The sequence below is a fragment of the Phodopus roborovskii genome, unplaced genomic scaffold, assembly GCF_943737965.1.
Source record: "Phodopus roborovskii unplaced genomic scaffold, PHOROB, whole genome shotgun sequence".
NCBI lineage: Eukaryota > Metazoa > Chordata > Mammalia > Rodentia > Cricetidae > Phodopus > Phodopus roborovskii.
In genome coordinates, this window is record NW_026125391.1 from 492,524 (window position 1) to 519,953 (window position 27,430).

The following is a 27,430-nucleotide window of genomic DNA, read 5'->3' on the forward strand; positions in this document are numbered from 1 at the left end:
AGTCCTAAGTAATTTTTCCAGGTACTTTTTCTACATGTTTCTCTATCCACCAAAAGAAAATTAGAAAACCTCATAAGTTCGCAAGTTGAATTTTCTTGAGCATTCTGCAGAGAGTCTTGCCTGGCAGCATCACTTTAAAAAAATAATTTAAATTTGAAACAAGGTTTTTATACATGTCAATCCTAGTTCCCACAACCTCCCTTCCTTCACTCTTCTCCCCACCAACCCCAACCCCATCCTCTTTCTGCTTTCCAGGGAGGGTGAGGCCTTCCATGGGGAGTCTTTAATGTCTGTCATATCATTTAGAGAAGGTCCCAGGCCCTCCCCCATTTGATTAGGCTGAGAGAGCCTCCCTAATGAAAGCATCCAGACTTCTTATAAAATCTATAATTGCTCCTCTATTGTGGTATATCTTTTCTTGCTCTCCTCTATTCTTTCCCTGATTCAGTCTTCCTGGCCCCTCATGCCCACCTTTCACCTACTCTTCAAGGAGTACACTCCTCCACTTCTGATGGGAATGCAACCTGAAACAGGCACTTTGGAAATCATTATGGTAGTTCCTTAGGAAAATGGGAATCAGTCCACCTCAAGATCCAATAATTTCACTCTTAGGCATATATCCAAAAGATGCATATTCATACAACAAGGACATCTGTTCAATTATGTTCATAGCAACAACATTATTTATAATAGCCAGAACATGGAAGCAACCTTAAATGTCCCTCAATTGAAGAATGGATGGAGAAAATGTGGTACATTTACACAGTGGAATACTTACTACTCAGCAGAAATAAAACAATGGATTCTTGAAATTCATAGGCAAAAGATGGAACTAGAAGAAACCATGCTGAGGCAACCCAGTCATAAAAAGACAAATAATGTATGTACTCACTCACATATGGATTTTAGACATAGAGCAAAGGATCACCAGCCTACAATCCACATTGCCAGAAAACCTAGGAAACAAAGAGGACACTAAGAGACACATACACGCCCCCCCCCCGGAAGAGGGGAAAGGGACAAGATCCACCAAGCAAATTGTGAGCAATAGGGGAGTCAAGAGGGAATTAGCAGCACCACTTTTTTGATGCCGTTTTCTCTCTATACTTAGCTTTAAATCAAGTTCAGTGAGAATGTGTGCTTTGCCATAAATAGGATTTGCTAAATGACTTTTAAGATTGTTACTTTTTCTTTGCATGCAGCTGTGTTTCTGAATGTGTTTTTTGAAACATGAGTGCATATTCAATGACCAATGAAGAGGGCATTGGATGTATGGAAGCTAGTGAGACAAGTGACTTGAGATCTGGAAACTTCTCAGATCTTCTGAATGAGCAGCATGCCCTCCCAGTACTGAGCCATCTATCTCTCTAGCCCTGGAGGGACATTTTTAATATTTATAATCACTTTGGATTTAGTTGTGAAAAATTGTTGTGGAATATATAGTTATAGATTCTGTTTAATATTTATATCTAAGCTCAAATAAACAACAACAACAACTCTATTTTGTAGCTGTATTCATCTTAGTCTTGGCTGCTTTGCTTGTTGAAAAAGTCTTGCCTCATAGACCTCTAGATTTAATAGTTCATAATGCTCAGATTCCATCCATCCTTTTTTCATGAGTGGTTAAAAGTCATTTTGCATCAAAGTTCTCATGATGACTTACATTTAAGAAACTGGTCATTCATTCTCACCACCACAAGGTGGGAGTACAACGTTTGGCTGGCTTACAAGCTAGCCTTTGCTTTCCTTCAAACCTGTTTCATGAACAAAGACTTAAAACGGGGTAACTTTAAATTTGAATGAAATAATTATTATTTATCCTCTTTGCTAATATGTATTCATTGGGAGCTGCCTAATTTTCATCAAAACGTCAGGATCAAATACAATAAATACAAATGAAGAAAATGGTTCTGTAGCAATTTCTGTTTTCCTTTTCCTTTATTCCTTGCCAATGCCAGTATCCCTTTCAAACTACATTTTTAGACATCAAGCAATAATTTAAAATCAATGCTACTAAATTTCCCTAATTTTTATGATGGTTGTGCATCTTATTGAGGCTTTGCATGAATTACTGTTTTGAAGGGTGCCTCCCTCCATGAATTTTTCTAACATTTTATTTCTGCATGTTAATGAAGGCAGCCCTAGCCCTGTAAATTGGAACAAAGAACTAAACAGTCCAAGAAAAACATATGATGATTGTGACCTTTCTAAAGGGTTGGAAGATTAAAATGAGTTTTAAATGTTGCCTATACAAAATCAGCATAAAGCAGAATCACACTGTACATAATTGATTTAATTTTATTTTTGCTTTTGCTTTGTGTATAAGAAGATGATTCAGCTTTGCTTTGTTTAATATGTACTTATTACATTCATATTTGGCAATATTATGTGTTTACGTCGAGGTTGTGAACACATGTAAAAATGTACATGTCCTCTGAGATAAAGCACCTGACACTAAAGCTAGCAAGACTAGACACTGCTATGCATTGAGACTCACCAGTATGACAGCGGCTTACCCAAGGGATTCAGAGTGGTGCTAATTTCCCTCAAATACAAAGATGTAAATGTTGAAAAAGGCATAAATTGGCTTGCCAGTTCCAATTCCTGGCTTCCTCCTACAAATGAATAAAAAGTGGGCTAATGGATAGCATTCTTGTCAATGCTACTGATGTTAGGTTTCTATAAAGATTTCCCCAAACACATCTTCTATACCACTGAGTTCTGAACATAAAGCAGACCCAGGACCACATCACGTACATAATGTTTTTCAATTACCCCCACTGGTAGCAAAGGGAAGAATGACAAGCTAGCGCCTGAGGCTGTCGATGAATGCCAGATGAATGTGCAGACACACAGATGAAATCCACAGAAGTCTTTAGCATAAACTTTGTCATCTAAAGTAACACACATATGTCATATTAATGCATATGGAAAGTTTTTCTGAATTGGTTAGAACTTCCAAATTTTAAAATATATGGATAAATTACATTCACCTAGGTAGGTGTTTCCTAAACACATGGTAGATAATTTTGGGTACTGTGCTATGATATATTTTTAAATGCATCATATTTCACGTTTCCTGATTCATAATACCATTATCTAGTAAAAATGCAGTATGTTTTCCCCTCTATGGGCATGGTATTATCAATCATTCCCTTATCCTTTGGACTGCCTTACCTTAGTAGCCATGACAACTAAATGAGAAGAAAAGTACAAAGATATGCAGGTCTATGATAACAGTGATGACACTATTGACAATCCCTGGTAGGAGTAAGGAAGATGCCAGAATCTTCACCTCGGATTTCAGCCATTACCCCTGCTGTTTACTCACAGCTTCCAGTGACTACAATAGAAAGTGAAGAATGTTAACAGAAAGGGGTCTCCAGTCTGCAGCATTCATGAGACAGTCATCATAATGGGGTATAATTGTATAGTGATACAGCCTTAGGGGTCAATCATGGTCCTGTAGAATTCCATTCTTTCTGTATAAATAAATGCAACAATTCATTGGTTCAGCAAGTTAGACATTATTTTAATGATTGGTTTGCTGTTGATGCCCCAAGTATTTCTCTCATAGAATAATAATAGATGCCATCTTTTATATCAGTCCTTTGGGATAATTAAGTTTTTTTTTCTGTTAAATAAGTAATCTGAAATGCAGACTGAAAGGAAGTTAAAATAAAAATCCTAATCAATTAAATATTTTGGTAATTGGCTTATAGTACTGTAACTAAAAAAAAAAAGAATCAAGTATCTACTATTTCTTTGAAAGGGAGATCAGAAAGAAAGCAACTAATGGATTCCGCCTAAATTCAGTATATTTTGGTACCAAATTACTATGTTTATTATCTTAAGAATCATTGCAGTAAAATTGTTATTTTTGTTCACTGACAGCTATCTATGGCATCATGATGGAATATGTCAACAGCAAGATGTATGTACATTTCAGAAACTGAAAAGAAGAAAGAAAGAAAAGAAGAAAGAAAGGAGAGAGAAAGAAAAGGAGGGGGGATGTATGGAGAAAGCCTTAAAAAATGATGAAATAGGGGTCTAGAGACATAACTTGTACCTTAGGATTTCTTGCTACTTTTCCAAAGCACAAGGGCTTGATTTATAGTATAAACATATGTTGACTTGAAACCCATCTGTAATGTCAGTTTGAAAGGACCTCATCATGAAGAAATAAAAATGTGTACAAAGAAAAAATAAAACATATCCAATTATGGAAACAGGATCCTTAAGGTAGTGGTTTCTATTTAATTAACTCAATTATTTTATTTCTGTATGTATGGGTGTTTGGCTTACACATATGTGTGTGCACCATGTATGTACCTCATGCCTACACTGATAGAGCCTAAAATAGTATTAAACTCCTTTGAATGGTTTAAAGTCCCTTATACTTAATCTAAAACATATCATTGTATGTGCGTCACAATTCCTGGAGCAAACTATGTGTAACTTGATGAGGGAAGAGCTGACACAATAAGTACTGTGTCATTTGAAGTACATTCATTTGAGACAGAAATATATGAACATAAATGTATATAAAGAAACCATGTGTGTATATATATATATGTATAATTGCATTCATATATATATACATATACTCATTCACAAATATATATTCTTGCTAAAACTTGTTTTTATATGAATATATATTGATTGCATTCAGAAATATGTATATGAATGCAAGTTTTTGAGGGAAGTTATTGCTAAATAGTCCATGGTAGCCTTAGGTGCTCTGCCTTAGGTTATAGAAAATGAAGACTATAAGTATGTCTTATAAGGCTTGCTACAATTACATCAAGTTTAGACTTGAAAACATTTATTTAATTGATCAGTGTTTAAGTTTTAAGAATGAATATCATTTCATATGATTCAATTATGAAAGGCAACTGACAAATATTACGTTTTAAGTGTCTGTCATACACTGTTGGAATCAAAAGATTTTCAGTGAAAGGAAATTAGATGCTGTATTTTCATTTGCATTCTCTTCAAGTTCTTCCTTTTATGTGAGTATAGGAGCTGTTAAAGAAGTAGCATTTAGGGCTCGAGGTTAAAGCACTAAATGTTCTTCCATAAGAACTGGGTTAAATTCCCAGCACCCACATTGCAGCTCACAACTATCTGCAACTACAGTTGTATGGGATATGACACCTTTGCATAGGTATGAATGCAGACAAAGTACTATTATATATAAAATATAAATTAAAAAATAATTTTAAAAATAGTGTTTATTTCTTTCATGCCAACGAACAGCTACTAACTACAATATTTTTAAGTTCAAATATTTATTAAAGTAACAATATTGTATTACTCACAAAATACAAATCAAAGGAAAAGGAGCCAATGTTGCTCAGTTCTTAAGTTCTGAGCCTTGACATTAAATCACCTGACACTTCCTAGAGAAAACATGTAGTTAGAAAATCCTGTGACTTCATTAATATCACAGACAACAAGTGATTTAAGTTGTTTAACAAAGTCCTTAGTGGAATATCTAAAACACCAGAGAACTTATGAGCAACCTACACTTTTCCAAAGTGTAGAATATGAGGAAGCCAGTGACTTAATTACTTTATGTTATTGTTCTTGTATTTAACTCGAATTTTCATGAGCGACTTTATTTTAAAAAGCTGCAATATTTACCTTAAAGTATTAGAAGAAAATTATTTCTCAATTGTGTATTGATGTTAGAGGGGTGATGTGTCATATAAATATACGTTTTCCTGTAAATACACTGGTTGATATTTTTTAAAAATTGTTTTTTACCAGCGTCATAATTGATTCATCCACCAGAGGTTGCAATATGGCTTTTTACAGATAAAAGACAATGAGAAAAGCAAAACTATATGAAACAAGCAAGAAGTCACCACCTGCTATATATATCTAGAGTATATGTGCAATCAAAAGAGCAAGTGAGAAATTAAAGCCAAATGAGCAAAGCCCTTAAGATACTACATTTTGCTAAAACCTAAATGTGAATGGAAAATAAGTCAGGGCAACACTGTTTCCTCCACCTCATTTTTGTATGTGTTTCTGTTGTTAGGTTACTCTGGTAATTCTAAAATTTGTTTCAGATACACCACAACTGTACTGAATTAACAGAGGGTAAATACGTGAACACATTTTACTTCACCACTTAATCCTTCCCCTGTAACCTGAAGGTGAGACAAACACTTTTGTATTTGCATTATGAGAATTGGACCATATTTCCTGGATAATTTGGATAGACATATTGAAAATAAATCACTTTTATTATTTCTCCTGGAAAGTATAGATGAATAAGTACAATAAATTGGATGAACAGAAAATAGAAATTTGATCCCAGTCTATATCTTGTATTCATTTGATTATGAATTGTCATAAAGATTGAGCTAGAATATTATTTTATAAAAAGTTCACATTCAAATCAAGGTGATATATGAGGTATATTTTGTGTTTAATAACTTTTATTTTAAAAGTGAAATTTTAATGAAAAGTGCAGTGAAAAGACAAGAAAAACAAATATTATAACAACTAGACAAAAAATACTCTAACCAAAAAGGCTACAGTAGACAAAGAAAAATGGCAAAACAGGAAACATTAAGTTTATGTATGTACACAGTAGCACTTCTGGATGGCTCCCAGAGGTACAGGGCTTACAACTTTCAGAAAGTACCCACTATTAAGGTGACATAGGTCATATCCCTTGAGTCTCCTTAAAGAATCAACAACTGTTCTGTAGCAGTACAACAGATGTTAAAAAGAATCATTAGCAATCTAAATGTTTTTGTGAGCAGATGTCCCACTTCTGCTGTGGTTAACACTGAGGAGGAATGAAGAGGGAAGTAGCAAGAATCAGGGGTGGAGGGGGGGGGCGAATGGAAAGTTGAAGAGAGTTACTAATAAGCAGGTTCATGGGGATTTCTCATTCAGTTATTTCAAAGTAGTACCAAAGCAAGGTGCTTTTGGAGAGAAACCTGTTTGGAGAAGAAAGTTGGATAATCTGAGAACCATACTAGGTTTCTTTTGTACTGTTGACTTGGATATTGAGTTGAGTCAATTGGAGGCAATGGGAAGAGTAATAGAGAAACATTTGGTGCTATCATTGTAACTGTGCACCTTTTAACAAACAATAGGGCACACAGTTTTAAATAATCAGTGAAAAGTTTGAAAAGGAGGATGTGCAGTATACTCACATGCTGTCACCAACAGCCATGTGAGAGGTATTTAAATTGGGTGGCTGTACCTGCAAATTAATTTCCTTAGGGAGAAGAACAAAAGCAACATTTTTCTTAAGCACTTTTCTGCAACACCAGAGTTGGAGAGTAATTTCTTCATAGAGAATTTGTAGCTTAATGTTCTCAACCAAGCACTCCCTTTTTGGAAATTTATGTCATTTCCAAAGACAGAATGTAGAAATATATGCTCACCTATGTCTCTGATAGAGGATACTTTGAATATTTAGAGTAAAGGGAAAGATGCAATGAAAGAATGCAAGGGATCTTTTATAATGTTAGCTTTCAAAGAAGTAAATAATATCTCCTGTAATGCTCTTTGATATTAATAGTACAGGCAATGGAGTGGCAATACAGATTATTCATCCACTACATATCACAACCCATAAAACACACTTACAGAGACTTTGACTTTGCCCTTATGTACTCAAATTTCTGATTCTTTCATTTCAAAAACTGATTTCATATACCAAATTATCTGACAATTACATGATACTGTTTTACACACACACTGGAAACATGAATTTATATGGAATCTCTGAAAGTTGGAGAATTTGAAAGGCAAATCTCAATTTGCAAAAAAAAAAAAAAAAACCTTTCTAAGTTATATATATGCTCCCAGTATGATCTGGTCTGGTTTCAATCATAAAAATGTATGAGGACAAAGTACTTTCTTTTGTTGTTGTCATTTGGAGACTTTATATGAAGCAGATTTGGAATTCAATTTTTAAGTACAGCATTTTTTATTCAACATTCATTTATTATAAACCTGATCCATAACAAGCATCTTGCTAGATGGAGAGAATTTCCAAGAATAAGGTACTTCTGTTACTATTCATAAGCAATTCAAAGTCTAGATCATGAGCTTTTCAAATTATAAGCAGAAAGATATGATTTATTTTTGTATTGGTGATGTGTGAGCTCTGTGTCATGAAAGACAGTGAGGGGACTGCACAAAGAAGCAAGGGTTCAGTGTTGCTGGTCAACTTAATCTAAATTACATGAGGTAAGAAAGGTTTGTGATCCATTGCAGATAATGAATCAATGGAACAAAACTGCATCAAGGAAACTCCCATACTTTTGATAATCTAGAAATCACTACAAACATTCTCTTTACATTTGCAAGGTAACTTCACTGTGGATTCCCTGACTTTTCTATGACTTTATAACTTGCCTCTTTCAAACCCCATTGATCTACTACCTTATTAAGAATAACAACAGAAATCTGTATTTGGAAAACTGCAGCTTATTAAAGTGTTCTTTTTCCTTTTCATTTTTAATATGCTTTTGACTGAACTAGAACTTCATCATTTACCTCCCTTATCTTCCACCTTCTAACCCTTCCTAGCTACCATCCCTCAAAATCTTCCCATAGCTCTACTCTCTTTGGTAGACTCATTTTCATTTAGTGTTATTATTTTACACACACACACACAGACAGACACACGCACACCTGCTGAGCCTATCATTGCTCTTTGTGCTTACATGGTTTCAAGGCTGCTCACTCTGCATAGTACAATCAATCAAGTGACTTATTCATGGGAGAAGATGATCTCTCTTCTCCCAGAAGTCATTGAATGACCATAATTTTTAGTGTGGAATCTTGCAAAATGTTTACTGATACTGTCATTATTCTTGTGCTGTTTATGGAGCCATTTCTAGGAAAGACTGCTGTTTCACAGCAGACTTTCTGGTCCTGTTGGATTTTTTTCTCAGACTTTCAGAGTTTCAGAGTATTCCCAGTTCTACAGATGCAGAAGCTGGATATATATATTGGGGATGTGCTATCTAGGTTTACTTCTTCTCTGCATTTTGTCCAGCTGCGCTTCTTTGTGATGTTCTCCCTTAGCTATTATGAGTGGCTTCTTTGATGAGGATTAGAAGCAACATTTATCTGTAAATATAAGGATGATGCTTCAATGTACATACATAGTAAGAGAATTTGGTATTCATAAGATTAAAACATTTTAAAAGTACTACCACAAAAACTATTTCATCATTTCAGCAACAACAGATATATATATATATATATATATATATATATATATATATATATATATATATATACACACACACACACACACACACACACACACACACACACACACACACACGAAGATGCACAAAATCCAACTTAATTGCAACATGTGTTTTTTACTATTCTGCCATAACTAATGACTGACAAATGTGGACATGAAAGGATGGAAGGTTCCTGTTTGAAATAACACAAATGATGGGAAGGGGAAAAAAATCCCCAGAGGACATAGCCACCTTTCTTTGTTAAGTCCAGAACTACATTTTAATCATTGTTATTATTTCAAACCTAAGCAGTACATTGAAAAGCACGAGAAAAGAAATGTTGTTTTCAGTTATTAAAATATAAAATAAGATGTGAACGTTAAAAATGATTCAACTTTACAGACAAGCCTTAAACACCATTTCTTGGCTCTAGTTCACTTCTTCAAAAGGAACTTTGGATCTTGAGATGAGAAAAGATCTATTAGGTCATCTTGTCCATCTTCCCGGCAGGAGACAATTGCTCCTGACAGTAAAGAAGCTAACTTATTGACAGAACTCTTTAAGCAGCAATTTGCCAGGTGAATCCCTGAAGGCAAGAGTGACTTCTCTGGCTTCTCTTCTCCCTCATATCACCAGTAGTTAGACCCTTTCGATCTTCTTTGCAGGAGAAATGGAGCAGGATTCTAGACTCTCTTTCTGAAATGCAGAATATTTGAAAATATAGCAAATCACACAGTGAATGCATAATCGGGCATCATGGTTCTCATATAGTTAGGTATGTATATTATGCTCTTTTGGTATGTTTAAGAGTGTGTGATCTGCAGACATAAATAACATTGTATTAGTAAAAATGTGACCATATTAAGATTTAGTTCATGTAATAGTTTAAGACTCTTGAGATATTTAAATACAAAAATCTCTCTGTCACTCTGTATTTTTTAACCATTTAAAGTAAATAACCTATATCAGTTCTGATTTGGTGCCTGTCTTTATGCTAGATGCATATTTCATGGTGTAGTTCTATGTTTGCAGAAATTAAAAAGAACTCACTTTGCTATATCTTCACTTGACATTGCTTTTAATGTCAATGCCCATATATAAAAATAAATGAAATCAATGGCTTTTCCCTGTGACTAGACAGACTGCACTTATTGTCAAGCATGGCTAATCTTAGCTTTTATACACTGCTATTTTGACAAAAACAAAAAGTAATTGCCATGTATAACATAATCTCCTAAAAAGTGATTTTTGTTTAATAAATTTTACTTCACACCTACTTTTAACTCTACTACTTTCTCTAACAACATGAAATAGTTTTTGTTGTTGTTTTTTTTATGAATGTAGGTGACCACTTGTTTTCTTCTAAGACATTTTGCCATTTGTAGGGACAAAATGGCCCAGAAGATGCAAAGAAAGTTGGGATAGGTGAACAGTAAAATACATAGGAGTCTTTGGGTAAAACAAACAAAACAAAACAAAAAAAAAACAAACAAAAACAAACAAAACAAAACATACTCCAGGTGAGTTTCAAATACATGAAAAGTTAGAAGAAAGACAGGAAGGTGGAAGGAAGACATGGCCAGGAGGAAGGGAGGCAAGTAGGGGAAGATGGGTAGAAGAAAAACAAATTGAATGCTGTAGTCATAATGTAGTTAGCAGAAATTTACCCTGGAGATGTGTGGCCATGAATTTTATCTACACCACAAACTAAGGCAGGGAAAGGGTAAACCAACATGTACATAGAGTGTCATGGTTTCGCCTAATATTTGTCCTGATGCTTAGGAATATAATAGGGTGGTGGATGTCAGTGAAGTAATAAAGGTAGCAAGAGTCTTTAGGGCTGTTTCATTTTTATTACCGTCTTAAATTGGGACATACAGTGATGGGAATCATTTTAATATTAACATATTTATCATTAAACTTTGTTCAGATTCATTCCTCTCTTCTTGGTCTCTTTTCCTCAACTAGTCATTTTTTCAGTTTTCTATTCCATTTTCTTCTCTCTTTGTAACTTTTAAAACAGCTTTCCATCCCCCTCATGCTATCTTTTCTAGATTTGTATTCTCTAATTATACATATATGAATACAAACACATATTTTCTAAATGTAGATATTAATTTTACATTTTACAATGTAAGAGTAAAAATGAATTTGACAAGAAAATTACTGAATTTGACTTTTTGGCATACTATAATGATATCCACTTTCCTGTAAATGCCATGAGTTTATTTTTATTTGACCATACTTGATTCACAGTGAGGATCAAGTGAATTCATATATATGTATATATGTGTGCAAACAAACACAAATGTGTGTGTGTGTGTGTGTGTGTTTCTCTATCTGCTCATCTGTTGGTAGGCATCTAGTTTGGTTCCACCTACTGAGAAAAATACAGTTATAACAAGGGTGTGGAGAAATCTCTGTTGTTTGATGACTACAATCCTTTTGACACACACTCACAAAGGACTCTAAAAAAAATTCAAAAGAGGACAGCATCTTCAACAAATGGTGCTGGAACAATTGGATGAGGGTGTGTAGAAGACTTCAGATAGACCCATGTCTGTCACCATGCACAAAACTCAAGTCCAAATGGACCAAAGACCTCAACATCAATCCAGCCAAATTGAACCTCTTAGAAGAGAAATTAGGAGGTACCCTTGAACAAATTGATATAGGAGACTGCTTCCTGAACATAACTCCAAGGACACAGACACTGAGAGCAACAATTAATAAGTGGGACCTCTTCAAACTTAGAAGCTTCTGTAAGGCAAAGGACACAGTCGACAAGACCAAATGGCAGCCCACAGACTGGGAAAAGATGTTTACCAATCCTATATCCGACAAAGGGCTGATCTCCAAAATATACAAAGAACTCAAGAAACTAGTCAACAAAAAACCAAATAACCGTATTAAAAACTAGGGTAAAGAACTGAAGAAAGAATTCTCAATAGAGGAAATCAAAAAGGCTGAAAGACACTTAAGAAAGTGCTCTACATGCTTAGCTATCAAGGAAATGCAAATCAAAACAACTTTGAGATAACATCTTACTCCTGACAAAATGGCTAAAATTAGAAACATCAATGATGACTCATGTTGGAGAAGATGTGGAGAAATGGGAACACTCTTCCACTGCTGGTGGGAGTGCAAACTCATACAGCCATTTAGGAGATCAGTATGGCGGTTCCTCAGGAAAATGGGAATTAGTTTACCACAGGACCCAGCAATCCCCCTCTTAGGAATATACCCAAATGATCGACATCTATGCACCAAAGATATCTGTTCAACTATGTTCATAGCCACACTGTTTGTAATAGCAAGAACCTGGAAGCAACCTAGATGCCCCTCAATTTAAGAATGGATAATGAAGATGTGGCACATCTATACAATGGAATACTACTCTGCAGAAAAAAATAATGGTATCTTAAAATTTGCAGGCAAGTGGATGGCACTTGAAGAAACCATCCTGAATGAGGTAACCCAGGAACAAAAGGAGGAACATAGTATGTACTTACTCATATATGGATTTTAGACCTAGAACAAAGTCACCAGCCTATAATTCACAACACCAGAGGATCTAGGATACAAGGTGTATTCTAAGAGATTCATATAAAGTCCTTCACAGAACTGGGAAGGCACAAGTCCCCCAGAGCACAGGGGAAGTGGGGGGAGTCAGCAAATGGTGAGAGAAGTAGGAGAAAATGAGGGGGAGGAAAGGAAAACATGTGCGACCAGGAAGATTGAGCCTGGTTAGGAATAGAAGACAGGAAAGAGAAAGAGAGAGAGACACAGAGAGAGAGAGAGCGAGAGAGAGAGAACATAAAACAGGGAGCCAATGTTGGTTTGAAGATAAAATTTGAACACAAAGAAAGGTCTAGAGAACTACAAGACTGCTGGCAACTAAAATTTGAGCTTCTATGGAAAGGCTACCATAAATGCCCTTCCTGGATAGTGAGACCAACAACTAACTTATCCATGGAGCCCTCAACTAATGCCTGTTGGAAACAGGAGCAAACACCCATACATAAACACTGAGTTGAACTAGAATCCAGATGCAGATGGAGAGGACAAGACCATGCACATACAGACAGCTTACCAGAACAGGAGGAGCTAATGGCCACTAGACTGATAGCAGGGAAGCCAGCATGGGACTGACTCAGGCCCCCCTCAATGTGGGTCTCAGCCAGAAGGACTGAGCAGTCTAAGGAACCTCAGACAGTGGAGCCTGGATGTATCCCTGATGCACAAAAGGACCTTGCTAACACATCCCCCATGGAGGGATAACTGCCTTAACTTAGAGACAGGAGAGAAGCCCTAGTCCCCAGTTCACATGACCTGTCAGATCTACATCATGACCCCAACAGGATGGAATTCCCCTACATATGGAATTGGGGTGGGGTGATGGGAGGGGAGGGTGGTTAGGGTGCATGTGAGAGGGCAGAGAGGATAAAAGGGAGGGAGGGAAGGAATGAGGGATGGAGAGGAAACTGGGATCGATATGTAAAATAATAAATTAAAAAGAAATGCTTTGACTCCAAAATTTAAGTTCAAGGACAAGTTACTGGGGAAAAGGATTTCTATTTTTGTTTCCACAGAAAATGAAAAGCAGTGGATTCCTTCCAGACAAATGTGATTTGATCAAGCCAGACTGCTTGACACAGAGTACCAGGTGATCCTACATTCAAACAGCTGGACAAAGCAGCCTTACAGACTACAGCCAGGATTTCTGCATCTTCTTAGAACTCCCCCATGACAGCGCCCCTTTCCAGCAGGAAGTAGTTTGGAAAGAACGATGCCCAAATTCCCAAATATTGTCTATAAATGTTTGTTTTCATTTAAATGGACTTGGTTATATAAAATAAATAAAAAGAAAAGAATGCAAGTTCTTTTTCCTTTTGTTCACTTTGCATTTTACTTACATCAGCCTTTATATTCTCTCTCCTGTGTTCTATCTTTTGACAGAGTTCTGTATGCTTGATTTTGAGGTTTTTTTTGCCTCTGCTGACTAAGCACTTGGACTTTGACAGGTCATCTCATCCAGATATATATGGTCTTGCATGGTTATATAATGCATTTATAATTTATACAATTTAGTTGATTGCTTTTGCAGCTTTGGCTCTCAATTGAAACTCATTTTTATTTTTTGTGCACATGAGGTTATTATGTCAGGATTTAAGTCATGAGGTGCAAAGCAACTCTTGCTGAAGCTACTGCCGAATATTTTGGAATTTGATCCTGTAAATTGATACAAGAAAATTGTCTATAAAGATGTCTGTAGCAAGAAAAGCACTAAAAATATTCCAGATGAAGCTTCACAATGTGTTAATATAGTGGGCAATAAACACTGAGATGGTAAAATATGGAAGCTGTACTTGACAATTTCAATGTCTGGCAGATTTCCTTGCTTATGAATAACCCTACTTTAGCCTCTTAAAACAACAAACATTCAATGGTATGCCAAACAAAAAAAAACAAAACAAAACAAAAACAAAAAACAAAAACAAATAATGGATATCTTCCAATGTCCCATCATGTCCCCAAAGTAGAATTGCTGGAATGTGCTAATAGAGGGCTCTGATAATACCATATCTTGCAACTTGGTTTTCATTTGTCACAGCAATCATCTTTGCCATTGTGTTTTATTGGAGATAATTTGATACTTATGTTTTTACTGTTTGGGTATAAAAGAATTTGGTTGTAAAAGAATTTGGGTAGTAGCTGATTGTTAAGGGTGAGGTAAAGCTGTGTTTAACTTGAACTAAGCAAAGTGGTAGCAACCATGTGCCTATGGGGCAACAAGGTATATAAGACAAATGGAATACTTTTGGAAATTAACTAATTAGTCTATGACAGAAAGAGGACAAATGTGCCTGATACTGTTGGTACATATGAAATATTTAAGCACAATGAAAGTTGTTATTTTTAACGACCACCTCAATTTTAATACCATATTATTACTAAAAAAGGCAAAATAAAAATTAAGTACTTCTAGAAAGTACTACATACTTTTGTTGTTGTTGTTTATACAACTTAGGATGTGTTTTTATTTATTTTATTCTTTAATACTTTTATTTAATATAGAAACAATCTTATTTTAAATATCAGTTCCAGTTCTGCCTCCCTCCCATCTTTCCATGACCCTCATTGACCACATATCCACTTCCCAGGGAGGGTGAGGACTACAATGGAGGATGATCAATCAAGTCTGTGAAATCATTTTGGGGAGAGCCTAGGCGATCTAACAGAGTAGCTTTCCATGGGGAATGGGATTCCAAATCTATTTGTGCAGAAGGGATAAATACTGGTTCCACTGTTAGAGGTCCTGTAGATTGTCCTCACCTCCTAACTGGCACCCACATTCAGAAAGCTTGATTTGTTCCAATGCTGATTGAGTCTGTGCTGTCATTTGGCAAGGTTAGTTATTTTTGTGGGTTTCTCCAGCATGATTTGACTCTTTTTCTCATGCCTGCTCCCTCTCTGCAACTGGATTCCAGGAGTTTGGCTCAGTGTTTAGCTGTGGGTGTCTACTTCTGCTTCTATCAGCTACTGGATGAAGGCTCCAGGATGGCAAATAAGGCAGCCATCAATCTCATTATCAGGGAAGCCGCTCCATTATTGCTTAGCTTCTTAGCTGTGATCATCCTTGTGGATCTCTGGACATTTCTCCACTAACAGAGTCCTCTTTAAAAGTATAATTCCTCCCTCTATTACGGTATCTCTTTTCTTGCTCTCCTCTATTCTTCTCCTGACTCAATCTTCCTGAACCCTCATGTTCTCTTTCCCATTCCTCCTCTCCCCCTTTCTGTTTCCCACCTCCCACTCTCCCCCAGGCTCCCAATTTGCTCAGGAGTTCTTGTTCCTTTCTTCTTCTCTGGGGAAACATATATGTCTTTCTTAGTGTCCTTCGTGTCTCCTAGGCTCTCTGGAGGTGGTGTACTATAAGCTGGTAGTCCTTGGCTCCATATCTAATATCCATATATTAGTGAATACATACCATGCCTGTCTTTCTGTGACTGGATTGCCTCACTCAGAATGGTTTCTTCCATTTGCATCATTTTGCCTGCGAATTTCACTGTTTTTTTTTTTTCCTTCCACTGAGTAATACTCCATTATGTAAATGTAACACATTTTCTCCATCCATTATTTGGTTGAGTGGCATCTAGATTGCTTCCAGGTTCTGGCTATTACAAACAATGCTGATATGAACATAGTTGAACAGATGTCCTTGTTAAATATGTGCTTCCTTTGGGTATATGCTCAAGAGTGGAATTGGTGAATCTTGAGGTAGACTGATTCCATTTTCCTGAGAAACCACCATACTGATTTCCAAAGTGGTTGTACCAGTTTGCATTCCCACCAGCAATGGAGGAGTGTGCCCCTTTCTCCACATCTTCTCCAGCATAAGCTTCCACAGTTGTATTTGATTTTAGCCATGCTGGCTGGTGTAAGATGGTATCTCAGAGTTGCTTGGATTTGTATTTTCCTGATGGCTAAGAACATTGTGCAATTTCTTAAGGGTCTTTCAGACATTTTAGATTCCTCTATTGAGAATGCTCTATTTATTTCTGTACCCCCACTTTTTAATTGGATTATTTTGTGTTTTGGTTACTAGCTACTTGAGTTCTTTGTATATTTTGGAAATCAGCCCTCTGTTAGATGTGGGGATGATGAAGATCTTTTCCCATTGTGTGTGCTGCTGTTTTGTCTTATTGACTGTGTCCTTTGCCTTACAGAAAATTCTCAGTTATAGGAGGTTGCATTTATCAATTATCAAGCTGATGAACACCTTTAGCAAAATGACAGGAACAATATTAACTAAAAAAAAAAATTAGTATCCCTACTATATATAGAGGATAAATGTGCTGAGAAAGAAATCATAGAAACAACTCCATTTGCAATAGCTAAAGACAACATAAAATATCATGGAATAGCTAACATGTGAAAGACCTGTATGACAAGAACTTTGAGCCTTTAAAGAAAGAAATCAAATAAGATACCAGAAAATGGAAAGATCACCTATGCCCTTGGATAAGTAAGATTAACACAGTAAAAATGGCAATCTTATGAAAAGCAATCTACAGATTCAATTCAATCCCCATCAAAATTGTAGCACAATTCTTCACAGTCCTTTAAAAACTAATACTTAACTTTATATGAAAAAAAAAAAAAAACAAAAAACAGAATAGCCAAAATAATCCTGTAATCCTGTATAATAAAGGACCTCCAGGAGGCATCTCCATCCCTGACTTCAAGCTGTACTATGAAGCTATAGTAATGAAAACAGCTTGATATTGACACAAAAACAGACCGGTAGACCAATGGAATCAAATTGAATACCCTGATATTAATATACCCACTATGAACATCTTATTTCTGACAAAGAAGCTAAACTTATACAGCGGTAAAATAAAAGCATCTACATCAAATGGTGCTGGCATAACTGGATCCTGGCATGTAGAAGACTGCAGATATCCATGTCTATTGCCATTCCTAAAAGTTAACTCCAAATGGATCAAAGACATCAACATAAATCCAGCTACATTGAACCTCTTAAGAGACAAAGTAGGCTTTACCCTTTAATAAATTGTTACAGGAGAATGATAATAATTATTTCATTTTATTTATTAATTTTACATATTAATCCAAGTCCCCACACCTGTCCCTCACTTCATCCCCCATTGTTTCCTCAGAGAGGATATGGCCTCACATGGGGATACGCGAATTCTGTCTCATCACCATGATGAGTTCTGACTAAGGCCCTTCCCACTGTGTCTCATCTAAGCAAGGTGTTACTCCATAGGATATGGGCTCATAATAGTTTTGTAATGAGGGTTGTTATATGATAATTGAACTTATTTATTTTCTGTTTCTTATAATGATTGCATTTCCTAAGTTAAATGTGCATGCCAGGCAATTTTTGATTGAAGGCTTTGGAATCACCTACAGAGTCATACCCACTCTTGTTTATTTGGTTTTACAAGTAGTCTAGGTGTGCTTGAATACAAAGTTTTGAAAACAGGTGTATTTAACATATTAAGTGGGAACACATTGTTGGTGTTCTTACGTAAAGCATGGATTCCAAGTAGAAACCAAACAGATTATTCTGTGTCTATTTCTATTTAGGGAAAAGGGAAGATATTATTTTTTAAGTTTATGCATTTACCTTCCTTTGTGTTATGGAAAACATCACTTAGAAGTTAAATGGTAGAATTAACAGTCACGAAAGATTCAGGAAAGTTGGGCCAGGCTCTTTGTCCAGCCATGTGAACCAGGACAAGTCACTTGCTGACTACATACATCCGTTTAAAGATTTCAAATCAGAAATTCTTCAGTAGCAAGTTCTGCAAGGCTGGGTCCCCAATACTTTCATTCTAAAAGTGTAAATGTACTATATTGGAAAACCCATATAATCTAAGGATAATTATAAGTCTGGCTGAAATAAAAGTCAACGAAAAAATGTCTTTGCTAAAATTCTATTTTTGGTCAATTTAGTTAGAGTATCACAATAAAAGTAACATATTAAAATGTATGGAATTTTTGATTTTATCTTTTTTGATTATATGTCTGTGTTTGGCTATGTGCCCATGAGTGCAGGTACCCTAACTGATTTGGAATCACCCCTGAAGTTACAAGCTGACCTAGGTACTGGGAGCATAACATTTGTCCTCTGCAAAACCAGTTTCAAGGTTCACTGCTGAGCCATCCTTCTAGCACCTGCACTGTGTAGGTTAAGCCTTTCAGTTGGCAAGGACATGCTAATAATAGTTAGCAATGGTGTTGTTCCAAGGGCTAATAAATTTGGTGCAAATATTTGTGACTGAGATTCAATAATTTAGTTGAAAGTTAATAAAATAATATCTTGCAAACCTTAGGATGCTATGACTCTATAGCCTATTGTCTTTTCTTAGGAATAACTTATTGTTTCCATCTTCATGGGTATATCTGACAGTCTGTGTGCTGAATGTGATTTTATCTCTCTGGTCTGTATGCATATCCTTTTTGTTAGAGACATTTTTCAAAGCAGATCATTTTATATGTATTCTTTTTTTATATGATGGAAGTTGTTCTATATGACAGTCAATCTTATCAGTGTTCTAATATATACCTTTGAATCTAATCTGGTTAGAAAGGAGGAGGAAACAAAGAGAAGAAAAATAAAACATATCTATGTGGCACAGAGGACAATCAATTAGATTCATTATCTACTCTGCATTCTAGTCACTCTGTAAAAGAAAAGAACATAATACCATGGCAACAGTTCGACCTGCAGTATGGTATATAATCATTAAGAGGTCTTCAGCCTCCCTTGAAAATAGATACGAAAAAAATTCACAGTGGCTGCACAAACTCCCTACATTTATGCTGATTAAATGACACGTTTGTAATTTACAGGTGTCTCATTGCCATGGGAATGCAATCATACAATTCCATTTTAGAATTCAAGGGCTTTTGAAACATGCTGCATGATTGTTAGCTGGGCTGCAAGCTAAGATTAAATTGAAAGGGTGGCATGTAGATTTTAGAACATAGTGTTGACATTTACTGGCCAATCACATTTTGTGACACCCGTGCATGACAGCAGATGTTGACCTTTCAAGCATTCCCTATCTGCTTTCACGCATTACCTGCAGAAATTAACATAACTCTGCTTCCTGCTCTATGCTGTTATTAGTGTCATCTGGGAATTGAGATTCATGAATTCAGTTATTACCCAGGCTTGAGACCCGTTTTATACTCTAAGCACAGAACTAACAGCTCCTGGGAGCTGGTATTTTTGGATGTTGTTTCAACTATCTTTGTAGTTGAGGGATAGCTAGGAGCTATAGAGTAAAAAATGTCAACGGGAACAAGAGGAGAAATGGGAAGAGGAGGACAGTTTCAAGGAGAATGCTTAGGGCCAAATAATTGCAAATATGTGGGACAGGATATTTTAAAACATGCAAGTATACCTTTAAAGTATGTGAAATAATGGTGTGGGTTTCTTTTCTCTTGTTAACAGAACCATAAAAATGATACCCTTATACTCTATGCACAGAGATCTTCAGGGTTTACTCCACAATGCCTGGGGCCTCCATTATCGATGATTTAGAGGAGAACATATCTGAAGTAAAGATGTCATCAGTAGCCCTTAGGAGTTCTGTGTGTAGTTGTAATCCACATCCCATAGTGCCTCCTTCTAAATAAAAAATATCCACATTATCCATTGTTTATCAGACAGTTTTATTCAGCTTTTTCTTTAGCAGAGAATCTCTGCTTCTAAAATATTTAGAAGAAACTCTTCAGCATGGGATGCGATTCTGAGATATATTACTTTTCTAAGACTGAAATTATCACTACTAATGCAGACATCAGAGCAATGAATCATATCTTCAAAAATTAGTGTACAAATTTAGAACATTGCTACAATTTGCAGACTATGCAGGAGAATCAAGAGCCTCTGAATTTTGCTTAACCTTTCTTCAGGTTAAAATATGGATTTAATAAATTTCCTATCATTTTGTCTGTTAAGTCCTTGGGGAGCATCTATAAAATATCTTAGTCATGGTTCTGTGAATCCAGCTTTTTGAGATACAAGCAGATGCATTTATTTCAAATAGGAATTGATTAACAGAGCTCAAGATGTCACTGATGAGATATGCATACCCAGGCTATTTCAGTGCCATTGCTATGACTTACCCTCCAGCAAGCATTCTGTGCTGATTTGCATGTTTCAGCCATGGTGAATTTTATAGCAGCTTCTCTGAAACCAGTGCCTCTCACAGCACGTACAAAATATAAAAGCAGCATTCTCTGAAGGGCCAAGCCTCAACCTTTAAAATATCTATCCAACTCCATTCCACGATGCTTGAGGGTCTATGTTTTGAAATGACTTTTCTTGTATGAATTAATGTTTTCTACAAATTGGAAAAAAAAGAAAAGAAAAAGAAAATGCTCCAGGAATGGCTTAGAACACTGTTGCTAGTATTTCCAAGTGAATAAATATGTTTGGAATCTTTCTTATTTGAGAAAAAAGGTCAGTGACAGTGTGTGTGTGTGTGTGTGTGTGTGTGTGCGTGTGTGCATGTGTGAGCTTGACTACACACAAACAAATGCAAGATGGAAACTTTAGATCTGAAATTAAGACCTGATTATCTCTCGTCACTTCATACTGGGTTTATTTTTCTTTCCGCTACTAAGATACATGTGTATACATGTGACCATTTTGTCATTCAAAACATTTAGATTTTATATTTGATACTAGGATGGGGGATAATAAGTCTAGCATTACAAAATCACTTCTTTAAAACACTGAATTGACTGAGCTAAGCACAAGATACAAGTAAGATAGAGACATGTGAGTTGTTTCTGTAGTAAGCTAGTAGTGGCTGTCTCAAATAAGGCTTCAGAAGAGTGATCAAGAGAGATGATGGGGTAGATTACCTCTTAAAGATATCAAAATAGAGTTACTGTTGAGGGATACATGAGCGATAGCTTCCTAATTTCCTTTGTGTAAGTTGATAGCCTGACAATGCTCCTTCTGTCACAAAGACATATTTAGGTGTTTACCCTATCAAGTCAGCTATTTTGTAGCCTCATCCTAATTAACAGGTTAAGGGAAAAGTAAAGCAGAAATCATTTTCACTACATTAAATGTTTTCTTGTAACTAGCACTCATGAACTATGACAGGGAATCTGAATTTCAAAATCCAAGTTTTCTTGGTAACACGAGTTTACTACTAGAAGCATCACAACATTCCAAATGCTATGACCCTTTAATACAGTTACACAAGTTGTAGTATCACACAACCACAAAATAACTTTTATTGCTACTTCCTAATTGTAATTTTGCTACTGTTATGAATCATAACATTAGTATCTGTGTTTTCCAATGGTCTTGAGCAACTCTTGAGAAAGGGTCATTTGACCCCCAAGGGGTTTCAATCCGTAGGTTGAGAGCCAGTATTGTAGAATAAGCAACTTTTGGATCAATAGGAAACAGAAGTTCCATTTTATGTTATGCCTTGTGAATTACACAATTCAAAGAAGTTAAATAATGAAATCCAGCTAGATAGTTAAAAGACTCAGAATCACAGTCCAAAACTGAATTAGGATGAGGCTACAAAATAGCTGACTTGATAGGGCAAACACCTAAATATGTCTATGTGGCAGAAGGCTTTAGGTACTTCACTGTCCCTTAAATCAAACAACAATTAGTTTTAAGTGATTTAAGCTCATAATACAACTGATTAGGAACCATTTATAAGCCAAGTTCAGAATATAAAATTATATTAAGATAAATTTCTAATGTGAATCTTTCAAGACTATCAAACTGATTTTGCAAAAGTGATTTTCCAAAGGATTTTTTATATATTGTAAAATACACCAAATAAATTTTATTAAGCAAGTATTTTTATGTATCCTATCAGTTCCCATACTTGATAGGGTACTTCCTGCCTTTTCCATATTTCCTCTTCTTTAGTATGTAGCACATTTCCTATCCTGTGTCTTTCTCAAGATTCCTTCACACTGTCAACCCTTTCCTTACTTCACATGAAAGCTGATCTTCAAGGCTTGTTATAAATTACCAGATGATAGAGTTATTTTTCCTTAGATATCAACCTATTTGTAGACATGTGTTTGTAATGCCACCTAGCAATGTTAAACTTCTGAGAACAGAATATAAGACCAATGAGGTAACAAGAACTTAGGGTCTAAGGTCTGACTCAGAGAAGAAAGGAATTTCTTTAAAATGAGCTCCTTCCACATTGTCCTGGAAATTGACCTGTTATGATTAATGAATTAAGGTTTCCTAATGCACATATGTTGTAAGAAAAATGGTATAGCCACACACAACAACTGTAAAAATAAAGAATATGTCACTATAACAAAGATGGAGAGGCCTGATAGAAAGCTGTGAAATTCTGTAGCCCTTGTAACCTTTCAGTGGGAGCTTGAATTAATATATACAGTATCACATGAAAGCCTGATATACATAGAACAAAAATAGAATAATAGAATATCTATAAAATATCAGGGTAAGAAAAATATAGGATGCATTACACAAAATAGTATTGAATAAAAGCAGAACTCACTAGGTTATTTAATTTGAAATTATTACACATGAGAATGCCCAACATTATAAAGTGAACCAAAAAAAAAATAAAACCACCACCACAACAACAAAACATTAGTAAATTGTTACCAAAACATCAGTTATCAAAGGAATTATAAATGTTCAGGAAAGATGTGGTTAGCTAGCAAAAAAGGAAACAAATTTTTTGGAAAATAATTGAAATAGAAGGGCAAAACTATTTGATGAATTATCGCTAAATTAGAAGTTACATGAAGGATGATAGATTCTAAAAATATAGGAAAGGATCTACCTTACAAATACCCAATTGGAGTTGAAAAATCTCATCCATAACAGTATTCATTGCTACATTTTTATAATAGCAAAAAATTGTAAATTAATATCTGTCCATGCATTCATCCATCTTTGAGTGGTCAAATACTTTAGAGCATAGAAGAAATTGTATATGTAAGGTATGTGATATTATCTAACAGCTATGGTGAAGTAAAAAGGTAGTTTTGGAATTCTGTGTGTATATTCATGCAAAGAAAATATATTACATTTTTATAAGTAAAAAGACTGGTAATACACAGGGAAGCCTTCCTGGTAGTAGTTTGTAGTCTACCATAGCCTGGCAGCTTTCCCTTAGCTCAGCAACATGGAGGACTCCCTCACCCCTAAGGAGGACTTCCACATATGAAGCTTTATGACAGGAGAATTCCCCTTCATGCAAATTAGAGTTTCTCCCAAGGATTCTTAGTCCTATATACTCCATGTTCTCTGGTATAAAGTTGTGCTGAATCACTGAAGTCATCTCCCAAAATGCTTTTTGTAGTACCAGACATCCAAACCCTGTTCCTTGCTTCTGCTCCCTCAAGTCTTGCGGACTAATACACCAATGATCCCCAGAATAACACAGAGCCACAGACATATGTATTAGTGTCACATTTTCTTAAAGAGGTTCTAGAGATCTATATATACCAAGTAAATAAATGGTTATTGATGGAGGCAGGGAATATTTAGAAGCAAGTAAGACTAAGATTTTGCAATGTTCCCTTTTAAAATCCATGTGCTTTGTTACATACAACTTATTGTTTATTGAAAGTGCATCTAAATTAAAATAAATTCCAAATATAAAATTTTGCATGAGTAACAGAAATAATATGATGTCACATATCACACAATGATTTAAATATACAACCATAGCTCCAAACAAAAATATTAACTGATGATAACCTAATGGTCTTTTTTCTATGGAAAGACATCCTAAAATGCCCATACAATGACCAAATTATCAGATGTTTCACTTCTCAGAATTTATCCCATATTAAGCATTTTCTGACTATATTATACATTCTGCTCTCAAATGTTGTCTAACAAGGAAGAGTGGACACAATTAGAATTATAAAAAATTCAATAATAAATAAAATGAAACAAGTCTTTGCCGTGAGATGTACTTGGACAGTGTCGATAATCTGTAAAAAAAAAAAAAAAAAAACTCATAAAAAAAAATATTCCAAACGGAAAATTGGTATTTGAAAGGCTTCCTTCAGTGTCCAAGTTCTGTACTGCTGTATGTAACTGGCCTTTCTGCAAAGGGGTTTCTGTAGTGAGATATTCACCCCTCCTGCTCCTGTCACACTGACCACGCCCATTTAGGAGTGGTGGCAGGGGCCGATGTGACACGGAAAAACTAGATTTGCAGTCAGGAAACCCGGAGCTCGCTCTTGCTTCCTGAACAGAGACAGAGGATCCGGACTGGAACCTGCTGGCGTTCATCTGTCTCTGTTGTATGTTATTTCTCCCTGAAAAAACATCTATTCAGCCTGTTTTCCTGACCCTTATTTTTCCTTGATAGGTTTCCACTTGACTTAAAGAATAATTGCAGGTACTATGGAATTATAAATAATTTTATTTTTACTTGGTCTCACACATTGGGTATTCAGTCCAAAGAAGGGGATAGAATTAGAATTTAACATCGTTTCATTGTATGTAATCTTCTGGATGTTAGGGTTTCTGAAAATCGCTAGACTGATATATAGGTATGATATAGAGGAAATCAAATGTCATAAAACTATAACCTACATTGCCTCATAATTCTAATCTTTAGGACAATCACTTTAATTATTAACTAAAAATGATATCTGCTTCCCCTTATGCAGTACGTGCATAATAGTCTACCCTAGAAGACATTCTACTTAAACAATGAGGATTAAATTGTAAAACAAGAGAATGATGGGGAGTATGGGAGCCATATATTAAATGGACAATAGTAGAAAACTATAGTAAGTACAATGAATGCATTCAAAATTAAAATTAAAAAGAAAAGTAGGCACCAACACCTTAGGACAAATTAACTTCAGAGAAATTTTGTATGTAGATAATGTGTGAAGAAAGCGAGGTTGTTAAGGTGCACCTGTTGAATTTCTTACAAACTGTATTTGTCTAGAGACAAAAGAAACCTCATAGTCTCCTTCACCTTGATGAACCTCTCAGCATCTCATCATCTAGGCCTTCACTTTAATTTCCTCTGGGGAAATACTAATGAAAAGTGGTCACTGTAATTTTTCTCTTTGCTTCTTTGAAATGTAAGTCTTTTAAAAGCTTGTTGACAAATTTACAAACAAGGAAAGTTCTCTAGCTTCACATGTTGCAGACGTAATTGTATAGAAAGAAGAGGCTGTGTTTTATATCATCTGGAAGAAAGCAAGAACATAACAGTGTATCTGGCTTCAAATTCCTAAACCACATTAACAAAGAAGAGGAAGGGTCTTTGGGAAGTGCTTTCAGTTGGGTAGTGCAACAAACACAAGTGACCTCTAATCCTGAAGTTCTCTCTGCACTTTGAGGGCAGTTGAACCTTCACCTGTTTGAGACAATTCTAGCCTTTGTTCTATACCTCAGTGTTCATTAATAACATATTTTTGTCTCTACATTGACAAGAACATTTTATTTTTATTCCATTTCAGCCTTTTATATTTGCTAAGAAAGAACTACCTGTGTCAAAAGACTGACAAAAAATGTGGTTATATAAAGTAGGGAAAATGGGTCTAAAATGTCTTTGGTTTTCACAAATGGCTTGGAGGAATTCAGATGTAAGAGAACTAACATCTTACGAGGACTATTAAGACATCTACAGCATTAGAATATCAGAGTAGATAAAAATTGACAAAACACATGACTGAGAATCTTGTTCCAGATGATCCCCTATTCAGTCCTGGTAAACTTAACTCAGGGCAATGAATTATGTTTTCTGGCCAGCACTCAGCCAACTTGCACATGCTGGTGACTTAGATTTACTTTTGATGCATCATGTGAGGTCATACTTTCCTGAAGATGTTCCTTTTGTATGTCATGTGATTTTTTTAAAACTTGCAGTATTTTTTTTTTCTTTTGCAGTGCTTTTGCAGGCTCTCCCATCTACATTCAATTTTCAAATACTTGATATTATCCTCATTGTTTCAAAGAAATGGACTTCACATTTCATCATTTCATCTAATGGGAGTTTTGTTTCTGCTCTGATGAAATGTGGTTCAGATATATTTATTTTCTGTTTTCCTCTGCTTGCTAACAAACAGCATACCAAATAGTGTGCATATGCTCTTTGTTTCTGTGTTGGAGTGTTTACAGAGTACAAAAGGGTCTTTGTATGCAAATGAAATCCTCAGCACAGAGTTCCACCTAGTTAAACACCTAAAGATGCCCCCTGAAGAAAATTAGGTGTGAATTGTGCACCAATATCCTTAAAGGCATTAATTAGACCTGTAATTTTATCATGTGGGAAATGTGTTCCAGTCAAGAAACACCTGGTGAAGACTAATTTGAAAGGAAACAATCAAATTCAGGTGTCCTGATAAACAGCCCTGAAATATTAAACAAAGCACATTTTGATTAAACAAATGGTGGAAGCTACAGGTATAAGAGAATGCTTCAACTGAGGTTTCTAACAAGAAGGAGGAAAATTAAACATGTGCTTGTTTTATTGAAATAAATTTAACAACGAAGGAAGAGAGGTTTTCTCCACCTGAGGCTGATTGTCAAGGCCCATCTGTAAAAGTACTGAAGTCCAGCTATCAAAAGCCCATTTTTGGCTACACTAATCAACATGCCCAATCAAAATGAACCAACTCATTCTAACAGAGGATTT